Source organism: Tamandua tetradactyla, chromosome 4 (assembly GCF_023851605.1).
Source record: "Tamandua tetradactyla isolate mTamTet1 chromosome 4, mTamTet1.pri, whole genome shotgun sequence".
Taxonomy (NCBI): Eukaryota; Metazoa; Chordata; class Mammalia; order Pilosa; family Myrmecophagidae; genus Tamandua; species Tamandua tetradactyla.
Genome location: NC_135330.1, coordinates 49,190,643 through 49,203,822, shown reverse-complemented (window position 1 = coordinate 49,203,822; position 13,180 = coordinate 49,190,643). Strand labels below are relative to the sequence as shown.

The 13,180-nt window shown below is 35.4% G+C and overlaps 1 protein-coding gene across 2 annotated transcripts in view; it reads right to left on the bottom strand.

Moving 5' to 3' along the window:
• CDC73 (cell division cycle 73) overlaps window positions 1–13,180 on the bottom strand; it is a 200,979-nt gene that overhangs the window by 27,556 nt on the left and 160,243 nt on the right. The gene's annotated exons all lie outside the window — the stretch shown is intronic.

Sequence of the window (13,180 nt, the reverse complement as noted above, 5' to 3'; positions counted from 1 at the left end):
AGGTCACCTGAGATGAAGATACTGTCGTGCCTAGCTAGGATTCTTCCCTTAGATGTCTGAAACTCTCCAGGAACCTCACAAAACACCACTTTCATATTTATGCCTCAGCAAAATCATAAAAGGCCATGAATCTTCAAGGTTGCTTTGTTAATTTTAAAGTAGGGAAAATAAATCAGTGTATATTAAGAGCCTATTTTAGTAAATCCCTCTTGTACTTCAGTAAACTATCATTCTCTTATATGATTCAATTCTCTACTTGTACCCCCCAACAGAGATTTTCTCTATATTAATTTAGCAATCTAGAGTCCTGTTGCTAATTTCTGAATTTATCAGTGTTCACAAAGCATTTCAAAGCACTTTTATATTCTAATTATGTATAATCTTAACACACAGTTGAGTAGCGTATTTACTAGCTATAGATCTCACCCTTTCACTTAAAGGGGCACCACTATCACTACACTGAATACCATTCTATTTTTAAAATTTAAAAGAGAAGAAAAGCTGATATAGCAAAGGAGATGAATAAGAACAGTAAAAGCCTGCCCTTGATAGAAACTATGAAAACTAAGCCTGCACTTGATAGAAACTATTCATTAACTATGAAAAATGCTAATCCTATATATTAGATTCATCATACGGTGATATTCACTTTGTAGTCCATGAATGATTTTAGTATGTGGTGACAGTGATAACAATGAACTTTGCTTCTGACTTGATTGTTTTCACAGCCATTTCACGTCTGATGGAAAAGTTAAAAGATATCCTTATTTTAAAATTTCCACAAGATAATCATTTCATTCCCTATGGATTCTAGTTATTTTATTTCAGAATCAAGCTCACTTAGAGAATGCCAAATATAACATTATAAATAACGAACCACTTAAAAATTTAACATTATGTGCACTGCTGAAAACTGAAGTCTAATATAAAACATTAACAAAATATATTAAGTGAACAGTACATGAAATATGTTGTACTATATAGAAATTATACAAGATACATTGTTATCATGATATACAAACTCAGTGAATTGAGGTCAAGAGCACAGATTATCAGGTTGGAGTCAATTGTAAAGGGTCCTAGATTGTAAACTCTTACCGCAGTCACCTATACTCATGAGTTATAACTGTTATTTCTAAATTCTGAGATACTAAGCTGTTTGATTATAACCTGGTCATTCCCAGAAACTCTGGGTACTTATGTGGCAACTGAGACTTAGAGTTAGAGCTCTAAACCTGTGAAAGACAACAGTACCCCATACAGGAACTGTTTAAAAAGCTGAAAAAGACATCAGACTGCAAATATAGATACAAATGAAGCTGATCTGGATAAGACTAAGGTAAACTAGAATACAGGGTAAAGGATGATATGGTCCATATTTTAAAACTTCAACTTCTTGTGAGACCAAAGGAAGATATATTTACTTGATGCAAAATTTAAACTTAGGGTAGCATATTTCCAAATTTAACTTGTATTGTCAGCTTAGTTGAACACCGTAAGTACATGGAATCTTGAATAGGGTGTGAGATTTTGTTGGTTTGTCCAGGTTAGTTTGATGCCCAGATATATCCCACCATTAATTTGGGCAGTGAATAAAGAAGTATTTGTAAGATACCCTTGGAGCACTGGGGAGAAAGGAGGAAGTGTTGAACTTCCCCATTTGATGGAGACAACCAAATCAATAGGCTGAGCCCTCAAACTTGGGGTTCGCCCCTGGGGCACTTAGCAGCAAAGCATAGGCTAGGCCTACTTAAAATTGGGCCTAAGAGTGAACTCTTCTAAACTGACGCAGCAGGTGAGCTCATCACCCCCACCCCTACCCCCACCCCTACATGGGACATGACTCCCAGAGGTGTAAGTTTCCCTGGCAACATGGGACAGAAATTCTGGAATGAACCAGGACCTAGCATCACGGGATTGACAAAGCCTTCTTGACCAAAAGGGAGAAGGGAAAAATGAGACAAAGTAAAGTTTCAGTGGCTGAGAGATTTCAAACAGAGTTGAGAGGTTATCCTGGAGGTTATTCTTATACATTATTACATATTTCTTTTTGGATTACGGTGTATTAGTGGCTAGAGGGAAGTACCTGAAACTATTGAGCTGTGTTCCTGTAGGCTTGATTCTTGAAGACGACTGTATAATGATATGGCTTTTACAATGCAACTATGTGATTTTAAAAACCTTGTCTGATGCTTTTATCTAGGGTATGGACAGATGAATAAAAATGCGGATGGAGAATGAACAAATAGGGGGTTAAGAGGTAAATTAAATTGGGTAGATGGAAATACTAGTGGTCAATGAAATGGAGGGGTAAGGGGTAAAATCTGTTGTAGTTTGCTAGCTACCAGAATGCAATATACCAGAAATGGGATGGCTTTTAAAAAGGCGAATTTAATAAATTGCTAGTTTACAGTTCTAAGGCCGAGAAAATGTCCCATCAAAGGCATCTGGGGAAAGATGCCTTGGTTCAAGGAGGCCAATGAAGTTCAGGGTCTCTCTCTCAAGTGAGAAGGCACATGGCAAACACAGTCAGGGTTTCTCTTTCATCTGGATAGGCACATGGTGTATGGTCAGGGTCCCTCTCTCATCTGGAAGGGCACATGGCAAACATGGCAATATCTGCTAGCTTCTTCTCCTGGCTTCCTGTTTCATGAAGCTCCCCAGGAGGGATTTTCCTTCTTCATCTCCACCAGTTGCTGGCTGGTGGACTCTGCTTCTTGTGGCTATGTTGTTCAGTTCTGCTCTCTCTGAATCTCCAAAATGTTTCCTCTTTCATAGAACTTCAGAAACTAATCAAGACCCACCCAAATGGGTGGAGACACGCCTCCAGCTAATCCAGTTTAACAACCACTCTTGATTAAATCACATCTCCAGGGAGATTAATCACAGTTTCAAGTATACAATGCTGAATAGGGATTACAAAAAACAGCTGCCTTTACAAAATGGGATTAGGATTAAAACATGGCTTTTCTAGGGTCCATACCTCATTTCAAACCAGCGCAGTATGTATGAGTTTTTTCTTTTTTCTTTTTTACTTCTTTTTCTGAAGTGATGTAAATATTCTGAAATGACCATGGTGACCAATGCATAACTATGTGATGATACTGTGAGTCACTGATTATAAGCCATGTATGGAATGTTTGTATGCTGAGATTTATCAATAAATAATATTAAGAAAAAAAGATTGGGGCCCATATAATAAAGGTAGCACAGTTTTGCAGATTTCAGTTATTAAGAAAAACAATTATAATAATTGTTTAATAAATATGGCACTTTACCTTTAAAAAAATAAAAAGATACCATCAAGATAATGAAAAGTCTAACTACAGACTGGAAGAAAATATTACTGATTCCATATATCTAATAGCTTTACATCTAGAACATGTAAAGAGCTCCTACATATCAATATTAAAAAAGACAAACAACTCTATAAAATGAGCATAAGACCTAAACACTTCACAAAACAGGTACTATTCAAATGGACAAAAAACAAGTTGCTCAGTATCATTAGTTGTCAGAGACATGCAAAGTAAAATTCGTATATATCACTTCACTCCCAATAGAAAGACTAAAACTAAAAAGGCTAGAAGACTCATACATTGTTGGTGGGAGCCTAATATGGTACAACTACTTAGGAAAACTGTTATGCAGTTCATTATAAAGTTAAGCATATACCATGATCCAATGGTTCCACTCATAGGTATTTACCTAAGAGAAACAAAAACATGTTTATAAAAAGATTTATAGAAGAATGTTTATGGCACCTTTACTTATATTAACCAAACATTTCAAACCTCCAGTTGTCCATCAGCAGGAGAATGGGTAAAAAATTGTAGTGTATTCCTACAATAAAATTCTACTCAGCAACAAAAAGAACGAATTACCCATACACCCCACAGTGGGGATGAACACCAGAAACATTAAATTAAATGAAAGAAAGCAGGCACAAAAGAACACATTTTGTATTACCTCACGTATATGAAGCCCTAGAGCAGGCAGAAGTAATCTGTGCTGATGGCAGGGGAGGAAGGTGAGGTGTGGTGAGAGGGGATTAGAGATTCACTGAGAGGGTCAAAGAAACTTTCTGGAGAGATGCAGATGTTTTACTTTTATTATAGTAGAGCTTACACTAGGTACAGATTTATCAAAACTTATCTATTATACTCTAGGTAAATTTTACACCAAAAATGTGTATGAAGAAATACACTGAAAAGGAGTACTGGACATGTATTTGATATTTATAAAGCACATATTCCCTGTTGGAAAAATGACCTCAATTCCGTATTTCCTTGCAAAAGAAACTATGAGCTTTTCAAGTATTTATTGCTTTAATGAAGATAGCAGATGAATTTGTGTTAGGTTTTGCTACTTAGATACATGCAAAAGGATTGCCCATCATACACTTTAGGCAGCAAAGTTGAAATCAGGAGAAATACACATCAGGCAGTGAAGTTAAAATCAGGAGAAATGGCCAATTCCATCAGAGGGATGATGGATCTGATACGCAGAATATCATTAAGGCATTTACATAGTTTAATTGGTAGTATTTTTTTTCTTTCATACTGGTACAAAATAAATGATATATTTAGCAGTCAGTAGTATCTAAGATTTGGTGAAATACAGTAATATGAATAGCTAAAGTTCATGTTGACTAGAAGTAGAGTTAGTAATCTTCAGTTAGTGGATTTAGGCTTAGGAAAACAGTCATAAGCCTCATAAGCTATGTTTTTACGTTATTGAATGAGATGAAGCTGAAAATCATTTTGAAATAAAGCTGCTTTCTACTGCTGAGAACACTCCTAAGAAAATACTTAGATATATTCATGATTCTGAACCTGAAATACACTTATGTCAGCAAATGTGTAAACATGCAAATGCTATATAACCCTCATTTCTTATGTACTAGGAGTTGAATTGGGTTTTTAACAGACTTTTTTTAAAGAACATTTTTATTGAGAAATCTTCCAACACATACACTCCATACAAGGTGTACAATCAGTTGCTCGCAATATCATCACATAGCTGTGTATTTAACAGACTTTTTAAATTGGGAGTTTTGGTAGATCACACATTTATATGTATTGTATAATTCATTCATTATTCAAGTTTATAAGTAAATTCTGCAAAAGGAATTTTATATTTTTACATCATATTAAAATTTAAAATGCCAGAAAAGAGATATATATGTAATATTATATTTAACAATTTATACATTTTATTTTATTTTACCCCCTCCCCTCCAGCTAGCCCTGGTTGGCCTATAATGCACTGTCTCCATGAAACTGTAAAACTTAAACATTTAAACCACATTTAGATATAGACCTACTGAGAGAAATAAAACAAAGCATCTTTCTCTAGGCAGTAAGATCTCTTTTTGCCATGTGTCTGGAATACAAGCTTCAAGAAGGCAGGGAGTATTGATTTATATAACTATGTATCTCTTCTGTTTTTTAATTAGATAAGCTGTAGGTTTACAGAAACTATTATTTTCTTTTAATTCATTTTTTTTAACATCAGTTGTTAGAGCACAAGGCTTTCAAGCCATTTCTTGCCCTCTTTTTTTTTTTTTAATACTTTTATAGAGAAATTTTCACACAAATACAGTCCATACATGTTATACAATCAATCACTGGCTCACAATCATCAAGTAATTTACCCAATTTATTTTACCTTTTATCCCCTCTATTATTTATTCTTTTTTTACCCATATCTTTTTTACTCATTCATCCACACCCTGGATAAAAGGAGCATCAGACACAAGGTTTTCATAATCACACAGTCACATTATAAATTATATAATTTTCTTCAAGAATCAACCTACCAGAACACAGCTTGATAGTTTCAGGTATTTCCCGCCAGCTACTCCAATACACTGTACACTGAAAATGGATCTCTATATAATGCGTAAGAACAACCTCCAGGATAACCTCTCAACTCCATTTGAAATCTCTCAGCCACTGAAAACTTTACTTTGTCTCATTTCTCTCTTCTCCTTTTTGGTCACAACAGCTTTCTCAATCCCAAGATGCCAGGTCCTGGCTCATCCTGGGAATTCTAACCCACCTTGTCAGGGAGATTTATACCACTGGGAGATATATCCCACATATAGTGGGGAGGGCAGTGAGTTCACCCACTGAGTTGACCTAGAGAGAGAGAGTTCGTGTCTGAGCAACAAAGAGGTACTCTGGGGATGACTCTAAGCATAATTATAAGTAGGCTTAGCTTATCCTTTGTAGGAACAAGTTTCATACAGGCAAACCTCAAAGTCGAGAGCTCAGCCTATTGATCTGGTTGTACCCATATGGTCTCACAAGAAGCTTAAGTTTTAAAATATGGTTGCTATCATTCTTTACCCTGTATTCCGATTTACTTAGCCCTCTCCAGATCAGCTTCATTCATAACTATACTCGAAGTCAGACCCCTTTTTCAACTTTTTTAACAGTTCCTGTATGGGGTACTGCTGAGTTTCATAGCTTCAGAGCTCCAATTCTGAATCTTAATGGTATCTTTGGATGAGCAAAGGCTTAAAGTTTTAATGACATACAGTTTATCACTGTTTTTCTTTCCTTGTCTATTCTAAAAAAATAATCTTTATCCAAGGTCACAAAGATATCCTCCTATGTTTTCTTCTGGAAGTTTTATAATGTTAGACTTTATACTTGGGTCTATAATACATCTTAAATAAATTTTGTATATAGTGACGATGAAGTTGAGATTCATATCCATATTCAGATATTCCAGTACCCAATCAAATTGTGTTCATACCTTTGTAATAAATAAACTGTGTGGGTCAATTTTTAAATTTTCTATTATTTTTTATTGATCCATTTATCTATTTTCATGTCATTATCACAAATCACAGCAGCTTTACAATAAGTCTTAAAATCAAGAAGTGTAAGTTCTCTCACTGATGTTCCATAACTTCTAAATCTAGTTTCAAGGTTAAATCACACATTATACATAAATTATAAGTGATGAACTATGAACTACCATCACCAAATATGTGCACATGCAGATAATGAAAATTATGTGTCATCTTTTCCAACCAACCAACAGCACCCCTAAGGTACCCTCAATCATTATAAGACATATCTCCAAATTTAGAGATTTTTAAACAATGAAGAGCAAATGTGCGAATGAAAATCAGTAAGCTATGTGATGATTTAAACAACTAAATTTAATAAAGAATGTGACCCAAGTGCCATGCATATAATAGCACTACCAATTCTGCTACTCTAGGCTAATAGTCAATTATTATTGTATCCCTATACAACTACAACTCCATTCTCAGGAATAAGCTTAGAAGCATCACTACCTAATGCTAGAAATAACCAGATGGAGCAGAATTTGGTGTGTTAAAGTAGAAGGCAGCACCCTCTTAGAAAATAAGATAAAAATTAAAGCTTATCATGTTCTACCCAAACTGAAGTCTTAAAGTAAGAAGTATTTTATTTCCACACTTCCCCTTAATTCAAGAGGTAAGAACAGAACAATCCCAGCCTGTCGATATAAAATAACATAGTAAAAAAAAATAGTAATAATATAGTCACCTACTCTATACAGTGAAGTCTAGAAGGACAATGTATCTGACATTCAAATGTAATAACTAAGATAATTCTGGCTTCCTAGGTTATTATAGTTTAAATATATCTCCATGGATTTATTTATTAATCCTAAATTAGGCAGTATTTATTTCACTATGAATTTACCTTCTGTATTCATGGTAAAACTCATTTCTCTACAATTTTACAGCACTTTTTATTATTTCATTATGGTAATTTACATAATTTTGGCATGTCCCTACCAAACATCAATCTAGTAGTGAAGTGAAGGCAGGGCTAATCACTCAGATATACACAGCATTTCCACCAGCTGTTGTGCTTTGTATTCAGCCATTCCTCAAATACTGGTTGAACAACAACAATAAAAAAAAACCAATCTCAACCTGGAAGAATTATTTAGGTAAAACTATTTAAGATTATGAAAGATTTTCTGTGGCCTCCTTTGGGAAATTATATTTTTGTGTCTATTAAAGAAAAGTTTTAAAGAATAACGAACAAATTAACGCAAATTAGGACTTTTAGAAACTAAGCCTTTATTCTGTTTCTAAAAAGGTAACACAGCAAACTTCAAAACAGCTACATCAATACTTTCAATAAAAACAAAAATTTTGCATAAAGTATAAAGAATATCTTAAAGGAAAATAAGCTAGCTAGCAGGAAGTACAGACTTTTTGAATCTGAGAATGCATAAAGAAGGGAGCCCAAAGTGTAAGAACACCACTGTAGACTACTGTGATGGTCAAGTTACATGACAACTTGGCCAGGTGGTGGTGCCCAGTTGTCTGGTCAGGCAAGTGCTGACATGTCTGTTGCTGTGAAGACATTTCATGGACTTAAATCATGACCATGTTGGCTGCATCCACAGCTGACTGTATTTGCAATCAGATAAGGGAAATGTCTTCTGCAATGAGTGATGCTTAATCTAATCAGCAACTAGGCTTTTGAGGAGGACTCCTGCTTCAGACAGCCAGCATCTTCTGCAACTTTGTTGAGGACCTTCATTGGAGTTGCCAGCTTGAGACCTGCCCTACAGATCTTGGACTCATATCCCCATGGTTAAATGAGACACTTTTATAAATTTTATATTTACAGGTATCTCCTGCTGATTATATTTCTGTAGAGAACCCTAGCTAATACAACTACTATTATCCACAAAGGACATTTGCAAATCAGTTAAATTTGCACTTTGTTTTTCAATGTATTTCACTGGGCTCATCAAAAGGATGCAAAACCCAAACCCTGCTCAAAGTGGGGAACTAATAGGAAACTCTTCCCTCATGAAGCTGGGAATCTAGGGCTTAAGCACAGTGTAAAGGCCATCTAGAAACAAACCCTCTACCCAGCCTCTTCTAACACTCTCATCTCTACCTCAATCCCCATCCTGGCAATTGCAAGGAAAATTAAATGTATCAAAGCTGTAAACTATACCTCATTTCAATTTGCAGCAAGAACTAATAATAATATCTGGATGTTAAAAACCTCAAACTAAGAATTGAATTTAGAGCAATGCTGGACTGGTAACACTTCCAGATCTTTAGCAGAGACAAATACAAATTTTCTCTGTAGTGCTCTCACTTTCACTCCAGAGCTCAAAGAATTTTCACAAAATTTCAGGGAAAAGAAGTAAGGCACAGTGAAAAGCTAAATGCACAAGGAAATGAGGCACCATAAACAAACAAAAACACTTTTTATTAAAGGCCAAAGTTTATAAAAGAAGTTTATAAAACAAGTTTGCAAATCAAAACCACAATGAGATATCATCGATACCTACTAGAATGGCTACTGCCAAAAAAGTAGGAAACAACAAGTGCTGGAGAACATGTGGAGAAAGAGGCATACTTATTCATTGTGGGTGGGAATATCAAATGGTACAACCGCTGTGGAAGGCAGTTTGGTGGTTCCTCAGGAAGCTAAGTATAGAAATGTCATTTATGATCCAGCAATATCATTATTGGGAATATATTCAGAGGACATGAAGGAAAGGACACAAATGGACATTTGCACACCAATGTTTACAGCAGCATTATTTACAATTGCCAAGAGATGGAAACAACCCAAATGTTCATCAATGGATGAGAGGCTAACCAAGCTGTGGTATAATACATACGATGGAATATTATGCAGCTGTAAGACAGAATAAAGCTACGAAGCAAGCAACCACATGAATAAACCTTGAGGACATTATGCTGAGTGAGATTAACCAGAAACAAAAGGACAAATACTATATGGTCTCACTAATATGAAGTAACATTAATGAGCAAACTTGAGAATTGAAGTAAAGAACACAGGTTATCAGGAGATAGAAATGGGGTAAAGATTGGGTAATTGGTGATGAAGGAATAGACTGTACAACAGGACTTGACTGTAAAAATTCAGAAATGGATTACACAATACAACCTGATTGTAGCACAATAATAGAAGTACTGAATGAAGCTGAATGTATGATAGAAGAAGGGCTGGGGGCATAACTAGAAGGAAAGATAGAGAATAAAGACTGAGATGGTATACTTTACAACTGCCTATAGTGGACAATGATGGTGATTAAATGTATAAATAAAAAAACGTTTTTACATGAGGGAGAAGAAATGAATGTCAATATTGCATGGTGATGAAAACAGATGGTACTTGGAAAAAGTACAATGAATACAATCTAGGGTCTATAATCAACAGTAACATCGTAATATGCTTCCACTGAATGTAATAAAGGCATTATGGAAAAACATGTCAACAGGCAGGAGGCATGGGGAAGGGGTATGGATTCTTTGAAAAGAAAATGTCTTCAGATAGATTATGGTAGGGAAGGTATGTCTATACATTTAGGTTACATTGTATGATGTGTGAATAAAACTGTGTGAAAATGAACAGAGAGAAACAAATGCTAGGGAAAACGTAGAGAAAGAGACATACCTATTCATTGTTGGTAGGGAAATTGAGCGGTGCAGCCTTTTGGGGGGCAGAGTGGCAGTTCCACAGGAGACTAGTGATGGGGTTGCCATATGATCCTGAAACCCCTCAGTACATAGCTGGAGGAAATGAGTATGGGGACATGAACGGACATTTGCACACTAGTGTTTATGGCAGCAGTATTCAGGATCCACACGGATGGAGGTGACCTGATGGTATAACTACTGATGAATGGAAGAGAGAACTAGGGTATACACATAAAATGAACTACTGACTTGCTGCAAGAAGGAATGAGGTTGTGAGGCATGCAACTAGGTGTATGAACCTTAAGGACTGTATGTTGAATAGAATGTCAGAAACAAAAAGGCAAATACTATCATGCCTCAATCATATGGACCAACTATAATATAAAAACTCGGTGAACTAAAGTCAAGAACATGGGTTAAGTGTGCCTCTTTCTCCACATCCTATCCAGCATTTACTGTTTTCTGTTTTTATGATAATGGCCATTCTGGTGGGTATGAGATGATATCTTGTGGTTTCGATTTGCATTTCCCTAATAGCCAGTGAAGATGAGCATCTTTTCAGGTGCCTTTTGGCCATTTGTATCTCCTCTTCTTAGAAGAGGACTTCACTGCTCTTTCTCAAAATATTTTTAGCTATTTGGAGCACCCTGCCCTTCCAAATAAATTTGGTTTTTGGTTTTTCTATTTCTGCAAAGTAAGTTGTTGGGATTTTAATTGATGATGCATTGACTCTATAAATTAATTTAGGTAGAACTGACATCTTAATTATATTCAGTCTTTCAATCCAAGAACATGGTATGTCCTTCTATTTATTTAGGTCTTTTATCAATTCCTTGTAGTTTTCTTTCTCTAGTTCTTTTGTATTCTTAGTTAAATTTTATTCCTAAATATTTTATTCTTTTGGTTGTAATTGTAAATGGAATTTTTTTTCTTGATTTCCTCATCAGATTGCTCATTACTTGTGTATGGGAAACTACTGATTTTTAGTGTTGCTCTTGTACTCTGCCAATCTGCTATACTCATTTATTAGCTAGTTGCTTTGCTGTGGACCTCTCAGGGTTTTCAACATACTGTATCATGTCATCCGCAAACAGTGAGAGTTTTACTTCTTCCTTTCCAATTTGAAAGCCTCGGATTTCTTTTTCTTATTTTGCTCTGGCTAGAACTTCCAACACAATGCTGACTAACAATGGTGACAGTGGAAATCCTTGTCTTGTTCTTGATCTTAGGGGGAAAGCTTTCAGTCTTTCCCCAGTGAGGATGATGCTAGCTATGGGATTTCATACATTCTCTTTATCATGCTGAGGAAGTTTCCTTCTATTCCTATTCTTTGAAGTGTTGTCATCAAGAAACTTGGTCATGGCATGTACTTCTTTTAATGTGCTGCTGGATTTGATTTTTAAGAATCTGGTAGAGGGTTTTTGCATCTATATTCATTAGAGATACTGGTCTGTAATTTTCTTTTCTTATAGTATCTTTGGCTTTGGTATGAGGGTGATGTTAGCTTCATAGAATGAATTAGGTAGCCTCTTCAAGGTTTATGAAGAGTTTGAGCAGGATTGTTACTAATTCTTCCTCGAATGCTTGGTAGAATTCACATGGACTGGGATTTTTTTGGATTCTGGACTTTTCTTTTTGGGGGGGCTTCTTGATGACCAATTCAATCTATTTACTTGTGATTGGTCTGCTGAGGTCATCTATTTCTTCTCGAATCAATGTTCGTTGTTCATGCCTTTCTAGGAAGTTATCCATTTCATCTACATTGCCTAATTTATTAGCATAAAGTTGTTCATAGTATCCTCTCATTACCTCCTTTATTTCGGTGAGGTCAGTTTCCTCTTCCATTTCTGATATTATTTATTTCCATCCCTTTTTCTTTTTTGTCAACCTTGCTAAGGGTCCACCAATTTTACTGATTTTTTTTTAAAGAACTAACTTTGGGTTTTGTTGATTTTCTCAACTGTTTTCATGTTCTTTATTTCTGTTCTAATCTTCATATTTATTTCCTTTTGCTTGCTTTGGGGTTAGTTTACTGCTCTTTCTCAAGTTATTCCAAGTGAACAGTTACTCCCTCAATTTTTGCTCTTTCTTGTTTTCTGATATAGGCATTTAAGGCAAATTTTCCCTCATAGCACACTGCCTTTACTGCATCTCAGAAATTTTGATATGTTGCATTTTCATTTTCATTTGCCTTGAGATATTTACTAACTTCTCTTTTCTTTTTTCCAAATTACTCTGGGATTTATTGGGGCATCATACTGGATAAACCTACAAAATCTCATGCCCTATTCAAGGTTCCATGTACTTATGGGGTTCAATTAACCTGTCCATATAAGTTATATTAGGAAATGCACTAGTCAAAACATAAATTTTGCACCAATTAAACATTTTTTGCTTTAGTTTCACACATAAGTTGAAGCTTTAAAATATGAATGACCATCTATTTTCAACACTCTGCAATATTGACATCCCTTTGTTCTTCCTCACACAAAAACATATTTCAATTTGTACATTTAGTCACTATCATTGTACACTCTACACATTCCTAGATTATACCATTTCAGTCTTTATTGTCTTTCTTTCTGGTTTCAAGTGTGCCCCCAGCCCTCCTCCATCAGTCTCACATTCAGCTGCATTCAATGTACTTACATTATTGTGCTACACTCAGATAATATTGTGCTATCCATT